The sequence below is a fragment of the Tasmannia lanceolata genome, unplaced genomic scaffold (genome assembly GCF_043159265.1).
Source record: "Tasmannia lanceolata isolate RefF3 unplaced genomic scaffold, GAP_Taslan_0.1 ptg000024l, whole genome shotgun sequence".
Lineage (NCBI taxonomy): Eukaryota > Viridiplantae > Streptophyta > Magnoliopsida > Canellales > Winteraceae > Tasmannia > Tasmannia lanceolata.
In genome coordinates, this window is record NW_027518701.1 from 11978791 (window position 1) to 12002832 (window position 24042).

A 24042-nucleotide genomic window follows, 5' to 3' on the forward strand; every position below is an offset into this window, starting at 1 on the left:
GGTCTTAAATATATGCACGACTGGATCTAAAGTCAGTGGGAGATTACTTTAAATTCTAGTGTATCTTGTATTTTTATTAATAAAGAATTATTTCATGACATCTTTGGGTGCTATTTTGTTAATATGTGAGATGTGCTTGTTTTACACATATTAGTCCTTAGGTAGCAAAGTAGGAATACCATGCTCAAGGATTCATAGATCCTAGGGAGCAGGGAGATATGGAATTTTGGTTCTTTGCAAACCTCAAAAGTTCCTAGTTGGGGTGGAGATTGGACATCTCCTCCTGTACACAACCAGCGACATGCACATGTTGTGGGGTGACTTATCTTAGTCACTTGGGTAGTGGACCCTAAGCAAGAAGAGTGGGAGCGACGATTGGGATCACGCTCTGAACTGGATCTCATTGGAATAGCCTATGGACAGGAGGCTATTCCACCAGACAGGACCCTTTACATGTCCTTTGACCTAAGGGATCTTATTGGACTGTAGGCCCATCCCGTTATCTTGGTCCATCTAACAATGGTTCTCTTAGGAATCATTTGAGGGTGGTACTAGAATCGTTGACAAACCTATGAGACTAATAGTGATACCCGACAAGGAATTGTTTGCCTCATATACATGAGGGTACCATCTACAGTTTTGGTCAGAGCAGTAAGCCTATAAAATACCTGGCCATAAATGTTTTATCAAATGTTTTACGAAAATATTTTGAATGGTTTTAGCAAATGCATTTGCGGGCCTAAGCTGCTTGACTGAAAGGTATACCCAGAGTGGGCCCAGGGTGTAGTGTATGTCCACCCCCCGTAGGATTCAACTCAATAGATGGAGAACGGAGAAAGGACTTGCACATATTGGATGTGATTAGGGGTAAGATGATTTGACGGTCATCTTCAGGGTTACATCTCAATGGAGGCCACTGACTCAATGCGGTTGTGGTTTTTTGAACTACGGAAAAGGATCGCAGTGGGACCCTTTATTGGGTTCTACAGGATCGACCGTTGAATCCCTGCAACGATCCAACTCATAACTCGAGTGACCAATCGTTTCTATGGTCCCGTATTTATTTGATTGCACAGATAAACTTGTTTTGATACAAAGGGAATAGATATCATAGCGTATGTACACTATGGGACATATTTGGAATACCAAATTGGTTAAGTGTTAACCGAAAGGGGTATTATAGGATGGAGCTTTATTCCCATTAGATGGGAATTACTAAAAAGATTTAAAATTTTGGATTTAACTATATTGGACAAATTACATGTTAAGGGCAAGTGAGAGATTGTTAGAGGTGCTCTGAAACATATGGATTCTAAAAAAGGAAAATTATTTTATTATAAAATGAGTTTTATATGTGGCCCACATGGGACAAATTTTCTTAAGTAGGAGACTTGAGAAAACATTCCATAATAAGTTTCCAAAAGATTTGAAATAACTTTCAAATTAAAGTATATTTATTGATATGAGAAGATCTATTTGGAAAAGGAAACTAATTACAAGATAAAGAGCAAGAGAGAGATTTTTGGAATTAAAATTGCTGAGTCTACTAACTATAGGATGTTTCCAACGTTTTATAAAAAGGGCAAAACGTCCAACAATTGGACGTTTAAAATTGTAAAACGTGGGTTTTATAAACTTGGTTTTCTATTTTAGATAAAATAAAAAGTGAGACTTTTTAGGTTCCAAAACTTGTAGAATTGGAATTCTATAAAACCCATCTTGGAGTGGACGTCCAAGTTAGAATTGAAAAAGTGAAATTTTAGTTTCCCTTTCATATTGAAAAACGTCCAACTATCTCTCTCTCTTTCGTTTTTCTTCCCAAGTTCAAAAACTATAATCCATTGAAAGACATAACTTGAGATCAAGAGCTCCATAAATATCTTAGATTCCCAATTCAAAAGAAGGGCTGATTTAGATCAGTTCTTGATATAGAATAAATATTATTCTATTCTATCTGCGAAGATCGAAAGGATCCCATCGGATCAGCTTGCGGTGTCTGCGACGAAAAGTTCGTTCGTGGCGAATCGGGGAGTAGATCAAGCAGACGATCTTCTTCGTGGTAACTTCTTCAAAGGTATGATTTTATCTAGTTATTTTATCACCAAAATATAATATAGTTCCTAGAAATCCTGGGCTAAGGGCAAATTTGAAGTATTATTGTTATACTATGCGATTTTATTCCGCTGCGCATAGTGATTTTGCCCGGGGGTTATACAACCCTTCTAACAGAATGCCATTCAACCAATTCTGTCGCCGTAAGAGCCCTCCAACCAATGCAATGACGTATATGCTTTAAGGAGTGGTCGAGATTACCACAAGGAAGAGGTCAGATCCGAACCCTCTAAAGATCACCAAGAGACAACCAAAGAGATAAGTAAAGGTTCTCCTCACACAGGTTCAATTGTGGAACCCGAAAAGGTAAGTGAAGAGCAAGCAATTATGCCACCTGAGAAAGAATATGTGCCCAACGTTGAAATATCTGTTAAATTTCATTGTTAAAAGCCAAGTTTCTGTTTTAAATAGTATGTTTGGGAAAATAGGAGTGAAGAAGTACAGACTAATATTATTTTTTTAGCATGAGTAGAGCAGCTCATCTTGTACAAAGAGAAAAAATAAATTTTTTGATTTGAAGGATTACTTATGTATCTCAACTGTTGTGGGAATGTGAAACATACATTGGATTCTATTTTTACTTTAGGAATTTAAAGGTGGATATCAATTATTTCAGTTTTTTTTCTTTTATTTTGTCATTTTCTGTGTATTCATTTCAGTGCAAAATGTGATTTGAATCCTCATGTTCCCTGTCCATTTTTTTTTATTTTCTCTGTTTTGAATTCCATTTTATTCTGAAAATAAAGGAGGTGTGAGTATAGCAGTATAAAAGTGTGAGATCCTGATTAACTTCACCTTTGGTCTTTGTCCTGAATTGTGGCGTTTAAATGTTCATGTTTTAAATTCTTATCTCTTAAGAAGAATTCGATTTCAGGCTTAGTTTGGATCTCAACCTTTTTAGTTAGTGCGTGTAGGAGTTTAGAGATGAGAAATAGTTTCAGTTTTAAATTTCTTTTTTGGACCTCATTTCCATTCACATTAATTGTGCCAAATAAAGGGTAAAAGTGGGTTTTATTATCTATTTCTAACTCTTATCGGGATTTTTCATTGTTTTGATATCAAAATGATCCCTCTATTTTCTCTCTAGTTTGTTTGAATTAGTTACCAAAGGCTACTTTGTGGAGATGTATTAACTTCTCTGTCACTCATTTAAGTATTAAAAGTCAAGACAAATTAAGGCTGTGTACATCATGGAATATGGTCATGTTGGTATCATTTCCTCATCTTTTAGTGGCTCATTTGTTAGCCTATTTCTTTCCATGTTCCTTGGTGCAGCCCTCTTAATGTCCATTCTCTTTTGTGATAACCCCTTGCTCAATATCTTAGGAATACTAAAATAATGTAATGCTGATGCTATATTATACTACATATCATTTTCTTTCCTTGAGAAAAGGTAAGGTAAGTTAATATAATAATCATAAAAAAGGTATATGTATCTAAAGTCTGTCGAAGTTCAGTTTTCCCTTTATCTTGCTTTAGGCCTAATGAGTATTCTTGGTTAGATGAATGCCATATATGTAGGTTTTGGTTCTTGTTCAAGTCCCCTTATTAATAGAATTTGTTTTGATCTCAAAATTAAAGCTTGATGACTTTTAACCCTTTTATTTTTTGTCATTCTTGAATAAGGTTTTTCATTAGGTCCTTCATTTCTATCATTGGAAGGGCGATGAAGGAGTCATCCCAAGCCCATCCAAATAAGTCAAAGACATGCTAGAAGAGGGGGGGCTCTAACATGAGGCTGGGTAAGCTTCCTAACGGGGAAATTCTTTAAATGAGACCAGGCTTGTCTCCAAATAAGGGCTCTATGAATGAGGTAAGTTATACCTCCTATGTACTAACTCGATACTAAAATAGACTCCCTAAGGGATGGGCTCTAAATGACAAGGCTTGTCTCCAAACGAGAACTGCCTAGTGAGACAAAGGATGTCTCCTAATGAGGGCTCTAGATGACGCTTTCATTGCCCTTGCAATGTTAGAAAACTAACGTCTAAGAGTGTTTAAAAGACTGGAAAAGTCTCCTAAATGAGAGGGAGAAATACTACTGAGACTTGACAAGTCCCCTAAATGATGGGCTTGGGCTAACGCCTTCATCACCCTTAGCAATGAAGGGAGCTAAAGTCTAAGGGTGCCAAAGGAGTATAAAACTTCTAAAGAATGAAGAAGAAAGATAGAGGGTACTTACCATATCCAGCGAGTCACTCTAAGAATGGGCTTGGGCTAACGCCTTGATCGCCCCAGTCTAATCGCAATCAACATCATAGACAGAGCTCTAATTTCAAACGATATCAAATCCAAAGCCTTACCCTGCTTCTAGGTAATCATATCTGGAACAAAAGCCATGATGAAAGGAAGCCTAAAATAAACTTGACCGGATAACTAAACCATCTATATTCGTAACTTAAAGGTCTAGATGAATAAACCCATAAACCTCCCTTTTACATACTTCAATGAAAATAATATCATTCAGCTCTACACAATCACGATAGCTATATGACTAGCGAGTGCTGCCTTTTGGTCCTCTAACTCATTTATCATTTGTAGCTTCCTGTACCAATTTAACTACCCAATAACCTCAAAATTTAACTTTGTCTAACTTTGTCTAACTTTATAAACATGATTTTCTTGTTTTGCATTACCTTCTGCTGATGTTCATAAAATCCAAAGTCATCCACTTCATGTGTCTCGGCTGAACACCACACAAACAAAAACAACTATGGCCAAAACAGAAAAGGCTACGAAAAAATGCTGCAGCCCACCTACTCAAGCAAATGATCTCCAATGATCAGATTAGGACAGGAAAACTCCTTCATATCCTAACCTGTCAGCCTCTACTTTAATTGACATTTCTTTTCACCCAAACCCACTATCCTATCATAGCTACTCCATTGATGCTCCAAATTCTGCCTTTGTTAACAGGGGCATTAAGGTTATAAGAAACATCCTTCGATTCCCTGTATTTATCTCAAGAAAATCAGTGCTAGTGCAACTAACACTTGTACCAAAACATCTTTAATGAACAGTTAACGACAGACATCACTCTAATAGTCTAAAACAAAATATATACTTCGAATCCTTACTATACCCTACAAATACTCATTGGATCCCTTCCATATTCACATCACAAGACTTCATTCCCTATACCCCATCATTTGCCATATCAGTTACTTACGCCCCTATCCCATTCTTTAAAGAATACTTGTATCCCTATCCAGGTAACATAGGCTCTTATCTATGACATATCCCTCAACAAATGCCACAGTTCCGAATCAAGGTTACATGCTGATTTAACATACTCCAAAAATAATGAGTCATGCTTCAAAGCCGCATATTAGAACATTTGCACTTAATCGAGCTAAAGCTTTAAAAACCTAGCGACATACAATCTATAAAACATGACATGCAAGCACCATTAGCAACCCAAGGATTAAATCCTACTCTCATGCTTGCTCATTTTCATTTTCAACAAGAAAGTATCTATACCACAAGGAAATGGAACCATATATGAGAAAATAACACTATTATGGACAAACAATCACTTTCAGTAAAGACAAATAACAATTCTTGCTCATATGAAGCAGAGATGCATGAGGTTCAACATGAAAATCTGTAAATGATTCAACGATCCTTAGTTGGCTTATACAATTCTAGGATATCATACAGAGTAATTGCCTAAAATTTCAACAATGCCATATTTAAACTTTACCTGCTGAGAGGCAAAAATCAAGAAAATGATGAACCTAACTTTGGAACATGTTGCATTAACCCAAGCATACTGTTAGCCCAAGGGTTCCCCATGGGTTCATTCAATCACCTTATTTTGATGATTAACAAACGCAAATTGATTAGTCTTTTATAGACTAATTGTTTGCCTTGAGTGTTGTGGTATGGACAAGAAATTCACAGGTTAATCCATGCTAGCACACACCATTGATGGCCTATGCTTGAAGATGAACCAAACACGTGTCAAATGAGCTAGAGCATACAAAGGATCAATCATACCTTGGAGGATCAACCAAGGAGAAGCTCAACATTAGTCATTTCAAAGCATTGAACAAACAAAGAAAGATCGATAAAGGCCAAAGCTTGGAGATCAACAACTTGAATGAGTGATCCATGCAAGAGACCAAGACTTGAAGATGAGCTTTAAAGTTGAAGATGTGAGTAATGAGTCTTATGCTAGATTGTATAATTTAATCCCACTTAGGTATCCCTTGTTGAGGCATAATCAAGTCACTAATAAGGTCCCAAATAATATTAGAATATAATAAAAGACCCGCGGACCAAAGCCCTAGTGCCATAGATAGCTTAGAATTGCAAAAGATTCAAATCAGCACAGTTAGCACTTGAATTTTGAGATCAGGTCATAAATCCTATCATAGCTGATCCTAAACATTTTTAAATATTTTTGAAAATATTTTTAACAGAAAGCGCTCATCATTTTTGTTCAAATCGAGTATAAGAACGTCGAAATCCGACGAGAAACGAGTGAGATATGAATTTTACAAAACCGAGTCTGAAATCTTTAAAATGTCAAAAATGCCCTGAAATAGATCCGTTGGGAAGTTGCCCGGAATTACAGAAATACCCTTGTAACGGCTAGTTTTGGATTTTCTCTATATATATGGGTTCCCTAAGCATGTGAACCGATCACTCTCATTCCTAAACTTGTTGTAAACATATTAGAGAGTGGAAAACACCCTTGTGCCTCAATTTGGAAATATCTAAAGTGATTAGACCTAGGCTTATCTTTGTAATTATCTTTGAGAGACTCTTGTGAGCTTTACATTGTATCAAGCCTTCAAGAGGCTAAAGAGTGTGCTTCAATCTTCTTCTTCATTGTAAACTTGGCAACAAAGGGCGCCATATTTAAGACCCTTGGAGCTTGGACGCTCGGATTGTACAAGGCGAAAGGAACGCCGTATTTAAGTTCCTTGGAAGATAGTGGATTCCTCAATGAGACAAAACTTGAGAAGAGTGGAGTAGGTCTTGGGGTTAAGACCGAACCACTATAAATCTTCGCGTCTCTTGTGTGGTATTTATCTCTCACCCTCACTCTTATTTGTGCTTGCATTTATACACTTAGAATTGAGTGAGTAGTTAGCAATGATAATTAACTTGCTTATCCAGTACCTTGCTAATTAGCCCATTTAATCTTGTTAATTAAGTTTGCATGAGCCTTCCACCAAGTGTTTGATAAAAGGCCTAAAAGAAATCATTCATCGAATTCATTTACCTTGTTGTGGGATTTACAATCTTTAATCAACCACCAAGTATTTTCATAAAAAGATTAAAAAGGGAATAATCAACTAGGGTTTTCAAAAGCCATCTAACAAGTGTTTGACAAAAGGTCTAAGAGAGGATATTCATTTAAGATTTTGAAACTAATCTTACAAAAGTTTTTAAAGAGGATAAATTTTTTTAAAGACACCCAATTCACCCCCCCTCTTGGGTTGCCTAGTGGGATTTCACATACAAACAAAGAACTAGATTGTGAAATTCTTGGTTTAAGAAAAGATTCATAGAAAATCTGAACTGAGAAAATGAGATGCTCATGATAGAATGGAGGGGACACAAATCGCAGACCAGATAATGAGAAAGGGGAAGATGATACTCTCTCGATAGCATTTATTTATTTTTATTATTTTTCTTTTTATGAACTTAAACAAGGTCAAATCTATCTCTCTAAATTGCAGATCCGATTGAACTTTCAATAGCATGAAGAAATCTAAATCATGAGCATTACGACTAAATTGCAGACCTTACACAATCAGAGAAAGTATCATTTCCATTCAATCTACAAATTAATTAAAGGAAATTAACTGTATAGAAAGAAAAACAATGGCAATCAGCGAGTGCCCATGGAGACTTTGTAATAATGTCGCTCTCCGGTCACCCACCGTCGATTGAGTCCTCTTTCTTCTTTCTTCTCAGCTACTCTCTCTCTCTCTCTCTGAGATTTCTCTCTACAACCTCAAAATAAGAAAATCAAACAGGTTTTTGGGTCTCTTTGAATGTGGGTTTGGAGGGTTGCAGAGAGGTGAAATAGGTTTGGGAGTGAGGATGTGACGGTGGGAAAGGAAGAATATGGGTTTGGGGGAAAATGGTGGTGGGGGTCGGATTTAATGGGGGTGGTTGAATGAGATGGTGGTCGGCCGGATTCCGGCCTGTGGCTTGCTCCCTCCTTTCTTTCCTTCTATCTCTCTCTCTGTTTTTCTCCTCTCTCTAATGGTGGTTGTAATGGGGACTTGGGTGATGGATGTGGAAATGGGTTTGATTGGAGAATAAGAGATGGGTTTGGGGCTGTTTTGTTGAAGGTGATGGTGTTGATGGGGTGTTGGATTGTGGCCGGAAATTAGGTAGGAGGGATAGAGATTAGGAGGTAGTAATGGTGGAAATGGGGGAAGATTACAGAGATGGGGTGGAACTTGGAAGAAGATGAGTTTAATGGGTTTGTGAAAAGGGAAATAGAAGTGGGTTTGGGTTTATGAAAGAGATGAAAATGAAGGTGGTGGCTTGGTCGGATTCCGGCAATCCGGCAGGAGAAGATGGGTTTGTGATGGGGATGGTGGTATGGCTGAGATGAGATGGGTTTTAGGTGGAAGAAGTGAAGGTGGAAGAAGGTGGAGATGAGGGGTATGGTGGTCGGATTTCGGCAAGGGTTGGTCGGAGAAGAGGGAGATGGGTCGGAGAAGATGCGAAGAAGAAAAAAATGGCCGAGGCCTCTCTCTCTGAGATTTCTCTTTGCTGGATCTTTATGAAAATGAAAAATCCCCCCTTCAATGCCCTAATTCGATGGTCTCTTATAAGACCAAAAATATTATGCCCCTCTCCCTCCTATGGACAGCCACCTATCGTATATGTTATACCTTTCCTAACCTACAGGGGGGTGGTCCAAGTAGAGAACGGGGGGCAAATTTATGCCCTTTTCTCTACAAATCATAACCCTCCAAATTTCCTCTTACATTGAATGGCTAGGATCAAAACCCTAAAAGAATCTAGGAAGCTTTCAAGGAAGCTTCCTAAGGTGCCTTCTAACTAATCCTAGTCTTAATCCTTTCACTAACCTAGCTTAGGGCCTAATGGTGACTTGGAGGGGAAGAAAAACATCTTCACTATTTACAAAATTGTCCTGGCCTCGGATAATGCACCCATCAATTACGTAACACACTAATCTGCACGCCTGCATATCTTCCTGGACAGCCCTTATGGTAAATTTAAACTGGCTTTCTAGGCTCCAGCACACCTCCATATCTGGATAAATCGTCACCCTTATTCCTACGCTACACTACCCTACAAACTTCATTCGTTTGCTAGGCAAATTGTAACGGATTCGGATGAAATTTTTTGGGGACCTAAATGAGACCCTAATCTATTCTAGGAACAAATTGGGGATGCTAAAACACTAGTTTGATAGGGTTTCCATCCTGACAACGCTATTAGGGTTCGGTCAAAATGGGGTGTCTACAGGACCCAATTGTTTTTTGATTATCCATTGCAAACAGAGTATATTTTTTGTCCAATGGGCTATCCATGGATGGCGACTCTTTCATTGTTTTAGGTACATCTTGGTTTCGAGGCTTTTGTCTCCGGATCAAGAGGTATCTCAAATATCGTCACTCATATTATGAGAGCACCATTTTTTAGAGTTCCTTGGTAGAGCTCTCCTTCACATATGGAGATCCAAAGGACCGACGGGGACTCATTCCTTGCCACTTCTCGAGATTGAGGTCCACACCACTTAGCAAAGGGTTGTGACCACCCTCTTACACGACTTGATTCACAAGGAGGTAGAGATATACGTCGACGACATGATTGTCAAGGCCAAAACTCTTGAAGAACATGTCGGAGCTCTGAGCAAGTTCTTTGAAAGGATCATGAAGTACCGACTCCGCCTAAATCCAAACAAATGTATTGTCGAAGTAACATCCGGAAAGCTATTAAGCTTCCCTGTTAGCCATAGAGGCCCTTGAGGTGGACCCTGGCAAGATTAAAGCAATCTGAGAGATGTCGCTTCCAAGAACCGAAAAAGAAATAAGAGGATTCATGGGAAGGGTTCAATACCTGAGTTGTTTCATAGCACAGCTTACAAGCACTTGTGAACCGACCTTCAAAATATTAAAGAAGAATGCATCAAAAGATTGGAACGTCGAATGCCAAGAAGCCTTTGAAAAAATCAAGGATTGTTTGTTGTCTCCACCGATGTTAGCACTTGCAGTCATCAGACAACCCTTCTTGGTTTACATTATAGCTACAGATACAACTCTCGATTTATGTTAGCCTAGGAAGACCCTGATACAAAGAAGGAAAGGCCAGTATACTACCTCAGCAAAAATATGTTGGAGTACAGACAAAACTACACTCCTCTAGAAAAGATCTGTTCAGCATTAGTGTGGGACACTCAAAGGCTTGGAAATTACATGTGTTTCTCAAAAAATCCTCTTGTCTCGAATCGATCCTTTGAAGTATTTGTTTGAAAAACCAGCTCTCACAAGCAAAATAGGTCGTTGGCTCCTACTGTTGTCTGAGTTTGTAAGCCCAAGGGTTTCCATGGGTTCAATCATTCACCTTACCTTCTTATTTTGATGCTAGCAAACTCAAATTGATTAGCATTTATGAACTAATGTGTTGCTTTGAGGTGTTGTGTTATATACAGGAATTTGATATGTCATATCGCCATTACACAACTCAATACAACACATGGCTTGCAGATCCACACACACAATGATCAAGAGCTTGCACTCAAAGTGAAGACATCATCATTTGAAGATGTTCAAGTCAAGGAAGCTCAAATTGAAGATCCCTCAAGTTGCCTAGCAAGTGTCAAGAAGAGGCTTGGAGATGAACATGCCTTTGGTGACACCTCATTCACCTTTCAACATGTATTGAAGATTGGAGGAAGTCACAAGAGCCAAGTCAAGTTCAAGAAGTTTACTCACAAGTGAAGGAGTCCAAGAAAGTGCCAAGAAACTAAGACATTCCAAGAAGACTCAATGGTATACACTTTTAGAATATATTTTGGAGTCCTCTTGATTTTATGTTAAATGCACTTTCAATAGGTTTTCAAATGGTTTTCATACTTAACTTTTTATATCTTTGGAAACCATAACCAAAAATGTATTTGAAAACCTAGGACTAAAGCCCAAAGACCATGGCTCAAAGCCCATGATTTTTAAAGGTTGAAAAGGATTTTCAAACAGGGCTGGTCGACCGGGGTGTCCCGGGCGACTGCGAAAGCAGTGCTGGAAATCCAGCACTTGCATTCGAAGAGCGGGCCGGTCGACCAGGGTGAGCCGGGCGACCGCGGATATGTTTCTGTTGAAACAGAAACAATCCGACATGGTTTGGGTGGGCGACCGCCATAGGTCGGTCGACCGCGGATAGTGTTTGCACCTAAAATTTAAATCAAACAGATTGTCCTCGCCGGAGACCGACATGGGCTGGTCAACCGCGACGGTATGAAATTTGAAATTAAAAAGGTGAGCCCAATAAGGGCGGGCGACCGCCGTACCTCGGTCGACCGCCACTGTCTGGCAAACTAGCCGTTGGGGCCTGCGCAGGTTACTTTTTCATGACTCAGTTTTTACCAAAATGCCCCCAAACGGTTATATTTTCAAGAGTGTTATATATACACTATCTAAACCTATCTAAACAACCATTTGCAATATTATTTCAAATCTTTTTGAGCTTAAACTTTTCTATCAAAGGTTTCATCATCTTCAATGCCTTGAACTTGCTATTTTCATTTTATCAAGAGGAATCTCCATTAGGCTTTTACATTTTCTATCTTTGGAGAGTTTGGGAGCAACAAAGTTAGTAATCCGCCTATCAAGAGGCAAAGATAGAGTTCTATTTTTTGTTTCTTCATTTGTATTGAGGGTCTATGATTCGGCCCGGTAAGAAAGGTGAATCTGGTGTAAGAGGGAGTGTGCCCTCGCAAGGCTTTGTGAGAAAGGGTTTGTCCCCTTTGAAGTTGGAGGAGTTTGATGTACGGCTTGGAGATTCGCCATTGAAAAATCTCAAGTTTAGTGGAGTGCCCAAGGAGATCAACTTGGAAGAGTGGAGTAGGTCTTGTGATAGATCAAACCACTATAAATCTTGTGTCTTGTGGTTGCTTCTTCCTCTCTCTTCATTTACACATTTGGTGATTGGTAATCTCTACCCTTTACTTGTATTTATGATTTATTGAACAAGGGTTAGAGCAAATAAGCATAAAGTAATATCTAAACCCTAGCTTTCATTATATTGATTATTTGAACAAGGGTTAGACTAATTAATGCTTAATTAGAAAATTAATTTTAATAATCCACATAATTAAGCCAAGAGTTTTTAATTGACCAATTCACCCCCCCTCTTGGGTTGTCACACTTGTATTTCAGAGTTCGATAACATGTGTGTCACCCAAAAACTCATCAAAGGTAGAATTGTAGCAGAACAATTGGCTGATGCACCTACTGAAGATATTGAGTCGATACGCGAGTTTCCGGATCAAGAAATCATGGCGACCGAAGACACATATAATGGCTCCACATGAACTATTGAAATCCCAGGGGTGATGGCAACCCAAGAGGGGGTGAATTGGGTTTAAAAACTTTGGCCAAATAAAATGCGGAAACTAAAAACAATGGCAAATTAAAAACTTTAACCACACAAATGAAAACAAATCACAAATGCACAAAGAGATAGAGAGATAGAAAGAGTGCACCCGAGGCTTATAGTGGTTCGGTCACTATCAAGGACCTACTCCACTCCACCAAGACTTCTTGGTGATTTCACTATGGATTTCCTTGATGGCGGGGAATCAACCCAATTACAAAGATGGTTCGGCTACGCCTCGCAAGACTTGCCACGAACCGGAGAAAGCTACGCGTCTCCAACACTTGCTCTTGAGATGGCTACGCGTCTCTTCGCACTCGCCAGATTACAAAGATATTCTTTGAATAAATAAAACAAAAATTCCTTCAAAAGGGTTACAAAGGATGGAAGAAAGATGTAAAAATATAAGCCTAAATCCACTTCCTTACTTAGAGATGAGAGAGGCACTAAAACACTTTGATTTGATCTTGTAGATGTTCAAGATAATGCAAAAAGATGTTTAAGAAAGGTTTGGATAGTGTATATATAGCTTATTTGAAAATATGACCGTTTGGGGGTAAAACTGTAATAATCTAGGTTTAAAAAGTCAAGCCTCGCAGTCCCCAACGGCTCTTTTGACATAGCGGCGCAGTCGACCGAGCCACGACGGTCGCCCGCCTCTATTGGGCAAACCTTTTGAATTTCAAATTTCAAACCATCGCGGTCAACCAAGCCAGTTGCGGTCGCCGTCGAGGTCTCCCTGTTTGATTTAAAATTCGGCTCAAAACACTATCGCGGTCGACCGACCCTTGGCGGTCGACCGACCCTTGGCGGTCGTCCGCCCCAACCATGATGGATTTGTTTCTGTCGAAACAGAAACCTATTTGCGGTCGTCCGGGACTACCCTGGTCGACCGGCCCCATAATTTTCGAGATGCCCTGGAATACCAGGTTCCATCCCGCAGTTACCCGGGGCACCCCGGTCGACCGGCCCAGTATAAAATTCCATTTTTACTTTAAATGATCAGGGGCTTTTGGGCCATGGTCTTTGGGTTTAAGTCCTATGTTTTCAAATACATTTCAAGTTAGTTTTAAACCATTGTTAAGTGCCTTTGACATCTCTAAAAATAAAGGATACGAGAACAACCTAAAAAGACTTGATCTTCACTACGTCTTCAAGGCTTCAAGTCCACCATGCTTCTTGGATCATCCTAGCTTTGGGGCACACCAAAAACACTCCAATTTAGCTTCAATGCCTTGATCCAAGCTTCCTTGATTGCACACTAATGAGATCTACAACTTAGACAACCAAAACACACATTAGTGATATAAAATCACTTGTGAATGGAATCATCAAAACAAGAAGGTAATGCCACGGTGGGAACCATTGAGCTTACAACTATCTACTTCGACGGCGGGAACCATGCACCAACAATATGGCCTAATACGAGCCCTGCATAAATGGCCTCGAAGCAGCTTTGTTGTTAGAGCTTGTGGTGCCCCGTTTTCCCGGGCGCCACATCCGCGCGCAGGTCGCTGTCTTCTGGTTAGTATGCCTTAAGTGTTTGTCGTGTCTACGTTTTCCATAAACTTGGGATGAAGATTAGGGATGAAGATTTGAAATTCATAGGGAGAGCAGTAACCAAAGCAGTCCTCTAGGTTTGGGCCTAGAACCTGTAATTTTACTCTGTTTTTAGGGCATGGTCTTTTACAGAAATCTAAGGGATATGGCTACATTCGGGGAAGGTATTACATCCTACCCCCTGTGCATCCCGGACGGGCGGAGGGGTGGTTCTTTTGCACATCGCCGGTGTCGCCTCCCTCACACGCGTCTTCCCACACTTGGGTGTGGTGGTATGTGCTTTGGTTGTATTGTTCTCTCTTGTTCCCTTTTTGGTCAAAGGTGTGTTTATGTTTGTGTTTCTTGTGAACTTGGGACAAGGATCTGAATTTCACATGAAAAGAGAGATTTTCATAATCACTACCTAGGTTAGGGCTTAGGACCCATGACCTGCATTTCTGACGAATTTGAGATAAAAATCCGAATTTCACGAGAAATGCAATTATTTATGTTGTCCACTAGTTTGGGGCCTAAACCCCTGATTAACTCTGTTTTTCAGCATGGACTTGACAGAAATATGGGTAAGGGGTATGGTTACATCAGGGGAAGGTGTTAGGCACCCCTCCTGTCTGAAAAATCCAGTCTCTTGACTTGAATTGGTGGATGTTAGGAAAACTTTAGCAAAATTGATCTTAAACTCTCTTTTACGATTAAGCTTATTCCTAAGTTGGATTTCAACAGAAGGAAGGGAAAAGTGGGTCATTTGCCTACTATTGAATACAGATACATAAAGCAGTAAAGAAAGCAAGTAAAATGAAAGAAAGCTCTTTCAGTATTGAGATTGGATTTATTTTATGCAGAAAAGTAAAGGGTTTTCTTTAATTCAATCTTTGACTGAAGCTAATGCTCAAAAGATTGAGATTGCCCCTAAATCTACTTCTTAGGTGTAAGCCCTATTGAACAAGTTAAACGCGCACCTAGAAGCGGAGGCGATCTCAAACTAGTTGATTACCAAAGGCAAAGAACGAGTATTAAAGAAAAGTCCTTACGAGGGAGGCGAAGTATTTTCTTATTAAAAGGCGTAAGGAACCCCTTTTTTAACAAATAAAGGAATCTCTTTAATCTAGTATGTTTGTAGACAACCACACCAAAAGTATTAAGATAGGCGTCACTGCGGATTTCGCACATCAGGGGGATCAAGGCCCATGCTTCCTCGTATCACTGTCCATTACCGAGAAGAATGGTCTATCGTTAATCAAATTGTTTGTTGCGTACAAATAACCTAATTTAAAGAAGTATCTTTGTTTGAGACTTTATTTACGTTAAAGGGGACTTCCTTAATCTAGTATATTTGTAGACAATAACACTAAAATGATTGAGATTGACATCACTGCGGATACCAAAAATCGGTGGGGATAGAAGCCCATGCTTCCCCGTATCACTGTAGAATACAGAGAAGAACGGTCTATCGTTAATCAGATTGTGTGATGCATACAAATAACCAGATTTAAGGAAGTAGCCTTTATTTAAGACTTTATATGCAGTAAAGGAATCTCATTAATCCAGTTTGTTTGTAGATAACAATACTGAAATTATTGACAGGGACCATGCATCACTTCGCTCTAACCACCGTTAAGCACCTAGAAGCATGGTCAATCTCTAATCAGATTGATTGCTGAATACAAACAACAGGAATTAAGGAAATAGCCTTTGTTTAGACTTTATAGACAGTAAAGGGGACTCCTTAATCTATATATAAAGGCTCATGAAATATTCCATACTTCCCAAAAAATCGAGCTGATATAAAAGAATGTGATGCGCCCGAATCAAATAACACATATCCATTGACCGAAACTACTGGAAAGGTACCTGGCATAGGTTAACCCATACCCACTATTAACTAAGCAAACATCAAATACAATGCATTGAAATTCTAGATAAACATTGATATGTATAAAATTATAAACAACTAAACTAATGACATGCCTGCCACCACTGCATTAGACGCCATAGAGTATTGCTCTGCCAGTGCATAGACACATCCTGGGATCCTCTGCTTCGGATTTCCTGTCCGTTTCTTCCCTGTGAGCGGTGCCTGCGCTGCTGGGGGTGGTCTTGAGGCATGAACACTCTTCTTCCAAGGACAATCTACTACCTTGTGACCTAGCTGGCATTAGAGTTGGTGCCATAAAACCCAGTATATTTTGCATGTTAATCAATAAAAATTTCTTTCTCATGACATTTATGGGTACTAAAAGTTTAATATGTGTAATACGTTACTTGTTATTAAAACGTATTTGTCCTTAGGTAACAAAGTAAGAAACCCATGCTCATGGATTCACAGATCCTAGGGAGTAAGGAGATATGGGATTCCGGTTCTTTGGAGACCTTAATAGTTCCTAGTTGGGGTTGAGGTTTGACACCTCCTCCTATATACAACTAGCATCTATCTTGCCTACATGCACAAGATGTGGAGTGACTTATCTCAATCACTTGGGTACTGGACCCTAAGCAAGATATAATGGGTCTGACAATGAGATTATGTATTGAACAGGATCACTTTAGAATGCTTTGTGGACAGGAGACAGTTAAGCAATTCTACAAGACCTTTACATGTCCTTTGACTTGAGGAGTCATATCAGTCTGTTGGCGAGTCTCTCATTTTTTGTCTATCTAATCGTGATTCTCTTGGAGTCACAAGAGGGTAGTACTGGAGTGTTGGACAAACATTCGAGGTCAATAGTAATACCTTGCATGGATTTCTCCACCTATTTAATAGGATTACATCTACGGTTTTGGTCAGAGCAGTAGGCATAGAAAAATACCTAGCCAGGTGAATTTGATAAGATGTTTATCAAAATAAATTCACAAAATAAGTTTTGAAATGGTTTTAGCAAATGCATTTGCGAGCCTACACTGCTTGATTAAAAGGTATACTATATGTGAGCCCAGGGGGTGTTAATGTCCACTCCTCGTAGGATTCAACTCCGTAGATGTGGACTTGGAGAAATGACTTGCACATTTGATGTGATTAGGAGTATAATGATCTGATGGTTCTCTTCAGGGTTTTGTCTCCATGGAGGCCACTGACTCAATACGATTGTAGCATTAACTACGGAGCAATAATCACAGTGGGGCTCACTTGTGGGTTCTGCAGGATCTACCGTTAAATCACTGCTACGATCCCACTCACTACTCGATTGACCTATTTTAATCTATTAGATAGAGGTCCCGCATTTATTGGTTCGCACACACGAATTATTTTTGTGCCATTTCATGCAAAGGGAAAGATTTACATAATTCTAATAGTGCATACACACCATGGGACGCAATAGGAATACCAATTTAGTTAAATGTTAATTAAATGGTATTTTGAGAACTATAGAAAATATGGATGGAGCTTTTATCCCATTGGATGGGAAGAAATATATTTATTTAATTAAAAATAATAATTACAAGTTTAGCTTATAGACTCGTTTTACTAAGACAGTCATAACTTACTCACCTCTTGGCCAAAATTAATGTATAAGTACTCGTTTCGAAAAACTGAAAGATCTACAACCTTGTAGTTTATAATTTTTTCTAATTCGTCCATTTACTTCTCCAAAAATGAAGTCGTAATTTGACCAACAGCATTATAGCGGAAAATTAAAAAAAGGAGAGGGTGTAGGAGATATTTGAGGGATTATTTTTATCCAATAAATCAACCCGCGTTTTCTACTTTGAAAAATTCCCAATTTAGGGCTTTCTAAACGTCCAAGAATTTCTAAAAATATTCCCCATATTGTTTGGTTTTTATTTTGGAAAACCAAACTAGCTTGTTTCCAAATTGAAAGCTCCCAATTTTGACTAGTTTCTTTGTTTTTTAAGAAGTCTCTATAAACTTTGGATTGTATCAAATGCAATTCAAATCTCTATAAATACAAGACAAAGAAATAGACTTTTCTACAACTCTTTCATAATCTATGTGCTAAAAAGTGAAAGAGACACAAGAAAATTCGTCCCCTTTGTTCTCTCTCTATTCATCAACTAGTTTTGGGTTTTTGAACTCAAAGGCATTCATCCAACCAATCTCCATTGTTCTAAATAACAATTCCTATATTATAATCTGATTAAGATCATATTATAAAGTAAACAAAGAGTTGTCAAGATCCTTTGTGCAACAAAAGAAATCCATCGCTTCAACCTGCGGTTTCACGTCGATTAGATTGTCGGTGATTTTTTGAGGAGTAGATTAAGCGGACGAGTTTTTCCTTTACAGCAACTTAAAGGTATTTATATTTATGTTTATTAAATCACAATAAAAATCAATTAGTCCCTAAGAATCCTGGGTTAGAGGAAAATTTTAATTCTACACGGTTTATTCTTCCGCTACATGAACGATTTTGCTCGTGGTTTTTCAACCTTTCTAACAAGTGGTATCAGAGCAAACTAAGAAATAGATTAAGAGGCTAACGAACAAAAGATAAATCATGTGGTAATCCATTGTGAGCCCAGACATTTATCCCGGCTATCCAATGTTCCTAGTCTTTGTGTGTTTTAATAAACATAGGGTTGTTTGTCGAAAAACAGCAAAACTGAATTGCATGATGGATTTCTGGACTGATCATTACATGGTTGGAAAGTAGACTTGAATACGAATTCAACACATCAAGAATCATTGAAATCCGAAGAGCGGTTTAGGAGATGATTTTTCAAAGTTTGGCACAAGTTGCTGGAATTCGGGAAATTAATTCTGAAAATTAATTTGGGTTTTTATTTCTCCACCCCAAAACGATTTGTAAAGCCTATAACCTAGGCATAGCCTTTTTCAAATAATGTCTTGGGGTGTATGTAGATGATCAGATCCTTGAGAAAGCATTCGAGTAACTATATCCCACTCAAAGTTACTCGAAAGGTTTGCTATCTGGATTGTGTTCGTAGTATGGAACAATTTATTTTTCACAAATCAAACGATCTTGTTTTCACGAAAAATTTTGTATGCTAATTCATTAGACCATATAAAAGTGTTTTATGATATTTTTAATTTAAATCAGAATGGTTGTGTGTTAATCAAAATCGAATTCACCCAGTTTTTGTGTGAATTGATCGCTACTGGTGAAAGATGGGCAAAAGGGAGATTGGACCTCACTTCATGCATAAGATTTATGATTTTTATATGGATGATATGTTCTGATATTTTATATTATGGTTTGTAATATTAAAGTCTGCAATGTAATTTAATAATTTTAGCGTGTAAAGTATTCCCTTTGGGCAGTTGGGCGGATGACTGGTTTCCCATGGAGATTGTTGATGATGTATAGATTACCTAGGCTAGTGTAGGACACTAGGGTAGTTTATATTTATTTGTCCAAGACAAATTGAGGATGAGATCATTCGCTTGGAAATCAATCGATGGATCGTGGATACTGCGCCAATGCTCCAGATTGACTAACAGACAGATGGAGGTGAATTCGATCCAACCAAAGAGGGACGCACTTGCTGATATTGCTGATGTTATTATGCTTCATATAAGGAGGCAAATCTGATTACACTCCTTTGGGAATTCGCTTTAAGGCCAGCAAAATTCCTCTTGTGCCGTTGCATAAAGTAAAGTTAGTGGGAGAATTCACCCTCAATTTCGCAATATGGTATTGTAGGGATTCCCTTATTCAAGTAAAGTTCGTGGGAGAATTCCAATGATCCAAGATGCCAAATTGGGTTTCATGGATGGTGTGTGTTTATTTTCATGGTTTGTTTGTTTGCTTTTCATATGACGGATGGCATGGTTTAGTTTGCTGTGTATGTTTTTCATTTATGCAATGGTTGCCTAATCAAATATACACAACGATAATCATTACTCCCACATTAAATAACCCTCTTAATGATATTAAGTTGATAAATGGGGTTAAGTTGAAAAGACAAGACATCATGGCCTTCCATAGCCATCTAACCATTGGCTAGTCTAGGAAATAGGACGGTAACATGCCAAAGCAGAAGCCGATCTTATTTCTTGACTAGATTAACCGTTAGATTCCTACTAGGATAGAGAGAATGTGGAATGATACATTGGTTACATGAGAAAAGCAGAAGCCATTATAGATTTGCATAGTTTTTCAGGAGGTGGGTATAACTTAACCAAGCAAAGGGTATTGACGCCCAAAAGATATATATACTACAATGCTTAGAGGCCGAACATAAATCGGATCTTATAGGATTAGATGAATCCACTTATTCAAAGTTCCTGAATAAGTTTTTGATGCCCATTGGATAAATTATACATTTCTCTTGATTCACGAGGTTGAGGGGCCCTTGAATGAGACTTGCAATGGGCGGTTCCATCGTAGATCAAAATTTCAGATCCGATGGATATGTCATGAAATTAACTAAAATAGTAGTTTGCTAATTATGCCTCTTTCCTTTGCGCATACATACCATGGCTTTATTCAACCCATTATCTACGATCCTAGATGAAAATAAATTAACTTATCCAAATTACCTCGACTGGAAAAGAAACCTAATGCTAGTGCTCACAGTCGCTAAAGTTTATTGGGTTCTTACCACTAAGGAGCCTGAACTACCTGGTCCGGATGCGCCTCAAGTAGACCACAATAGAAAGTCTAAGATGCTTGAGGACAAGGAGAGGCAAAGTGTTACATCCTTGGCTCTATGTCCAATGTGTTGCAGCAGCATCCTATTGGAATGGAAACGGCCTCGGATATAATGCTTAACATTAAAGAAATGTTTGGAGAGCAACATCGCACAGCTAGGCTGTTGGCGATTAGAGGCCTAATATCCACCAAGATGATAGAAGGAACCCCAGTTAGGGACCACATGTTAAAGAAGATGGGCTGTCTAAACAAGCTCGACAGCTTGGGGGCCATCATGGATGCTGAAACGCAGATCGACATTGTGTTGTCTTCCTGATGATGCCAAAATACGGATCCGTGATCATCCAGCCCATAGAGAATCTCCGCTTGATACCTACAATCACAGATAAGGGGGGGGTCCGGGCTTGGTCCCAGACGACCACTTCGACCTCAACCAAATAAATGAACCAGCAAGATAATGGGATGGGTGACTAGATTACCGGATTCAATTACGGGTTCTTTATAGGGTGTGGGTGATAGGAGGGAGTAGGGTCCGGGGGGAAGGAGAGTAATGGTGTCTGGCACCTCTTACCCTTCCTTTCCAGTAGTTATCCTCATTAACGGGCAATTAAGGCCCTTCTTTAATGTCAAAGAATGTTCCTCTGGTTTTTTCCTGGTTTTTGGAAGTGGGAATCCCCTGGTCGATTTGAGTCCTTTTCTTGTCGTTGTTTTTCCGCATATGAGCTTGTCTTTCATGCATGCAATCTCTTTTGTCGTGTGCCAGGTGGACTCTCCTCATCATTTGAGGAAAAAGACTTCAGTTTCTTGGATTGGGTAGAATGTTGGTCGCCATAGAGAGTTAAGAATCATCGCTTGCTTATTCTCTCTTATAGATAATAGATAATGGTCATAATAAGTAATGATGAGAGATCTTTTAGGGATAATTGTGGACACATGGCATGATCCTATGGTTATACAGTATTTTACCCTTTCACTTCCCTATGTGCGTCATTCAAAGAGTTTGTTATGGCCTACCACATGAACAAAATGACAATGACCTTGACATATCTGATGAATCAACTTCAGACAGCTGAGGATCTACAAAAGAGTAATAAGAAAAGTACCTTCCTAGCAGAGGGTAATGGACCCTCAGTACCTAAGCCGAAAGGTAAAGTAAAAGGAAGAGCAAAAGGCCAAGATTCTAAGAAGAACATGTCAGTGGTAAAGAACAAGAAGAACTTTTCGAAGAAGAAGTCAACCAAGGGTAACGATGGTTGCTTCCAATGTGGAAAGACTGGACATTGGAAGCAAAATTGCAGGAGCTATCTAGCTACCAAGCAGGGCAACAAGCCTACCTCCGGGGTTCAGGAAAATCAAAAGGTTGACTGAGGGCGAGCTCACCCTACAGGTTGGAACTGAAGCAACAGTTGCGGTCCAAGCTGTAGGAGACTATGTTTTAACGTTCTCAGGTGGGTATCTAATATTAAAGGATTGTCTCTATGTACCTTCAACAAAGGAATTTAATTTCAGTTTCAAAGTTATTTGATGATGGATATTTTACTAGTTTTAGTAAAAGTTTCGTTTTTATTAAAAAGGGAAATTTCTTAATTGTGGAAAGTACAATGAGTCATGGCCTATACTTAATTAATGCCTTAGAGAACATAAGTAATGTTGCAAATATTCCGAGTGTTGATGTTCTAAACCTCAAAAGGGCAAGGGACACGATAATTCCAACACACCTTTGGCATCTTCGATTAGGTCACATTGGCCTAGAGCGGATCATAAGGCTAGTGAAAGATGGTCCATTGGATTCAATCTAAGTGGAAGCCTTTCCAACTTGTGAGCCATGTCTCCAAGGCAAACTGACTAAAATTTCCTTCAAAGGCAAGAGTGGAAGAAGCAAAAGTGTCTTGGAATTGATACATACGGATGTATGTGGTACTTTTTCTCATCTTACGAGAGGAGACTTTGTCTACTTCGTGACTTTCACGGATGACCATTCAAGGTACGGTTACCTGTACCTAATGCGGCTGAAGTCTGAGACCTTTGAAAAGTTCAAAGAGTTCAAGAATGAAATAGAAAAACTAGTTAAACAATAAGATTAAGACACTTCACTTCGACAGGGGAGAAGAATGCATCTCGGATGAGTTTAAGGACTACTTAAAAGAAAACAGAATAATATCTCAATGGACTCCACATGCAACTCCATAGTTAAACGGTGTGTCAGAAAGGAGAAATCAAATATTGTTAGACTTGGTTCGATCTATGATGATCTTTGCACAAGCACCTCTGTTTCTATGGGAATTCGCCCTAGAAATGGTGCTCTACATCCTTAATCAAGTACCAACTCAATCAGTACTAAGGACTCTATATGAGATCTGGATGGGCAGAAAACTTACATTGAATCATATGAGGATATGAGGTTGTCCTGCCCATAGTAAAAGGCTAGGTGTTGAAAAGTTGGAGGCACGAACCAATAGGTGTCTCTTTATTGAATATCCTAAAGAAACGAAGCGTTATATGTTTTATAACCCTAGCGAACAAAACTGTTTTGTAACCAGCAATACCGTATTCTTAGAAAAAAGTTCATTCAAGATGCGAGCGGAAATTATAGGATTGTCTTAGAAGAGCAACCCGAAAATCTAGTGGAGAGATATGAGGAAGTTGAGCAAGTACCCACTAAACCTATTCCAACACTCCGACGTAGTACTAGGGAGGTCAGACTGGGTGTGAAGGGAACACAGAAGAGACAGATCCCCTTAACTACAAAGAGGCGATGTTAGACATCGATGCGGAAAAATGGATGGACGCTATGATTCTTTATGTAGTTGGAACCTTCATTTTGATCAAGCAGTCAAAAAGTTTGACTTCTGTCAAAACGTGGATGAGGCTTTTGTTTACAAGAAAGTCAGTGAAAGCGCGGTAACATTCTTGGTTCTTTATGTAGATGACATCCTACTCATTGTGAATAATGTAGGAATGGTATCAAGTACAAAGTTATGGCCTTCAAGCACGTTTGCTATGAAAGATCTAGGAGAAGCTTCATACATTCTAGGACTTAAATTATTTATGGACCGTAAGAATAGGAAGCTTGGTCTATCACAAGTCTTATGTATGCTATGTTATGTACAAGACCAGATATCTGTCACTCTGTAAGTGTGGTTAGCAAATATCAGTCGGACCCAGGTCTAGAGCATTGGACATGAGTTAAACATATGTGTAAGTATCT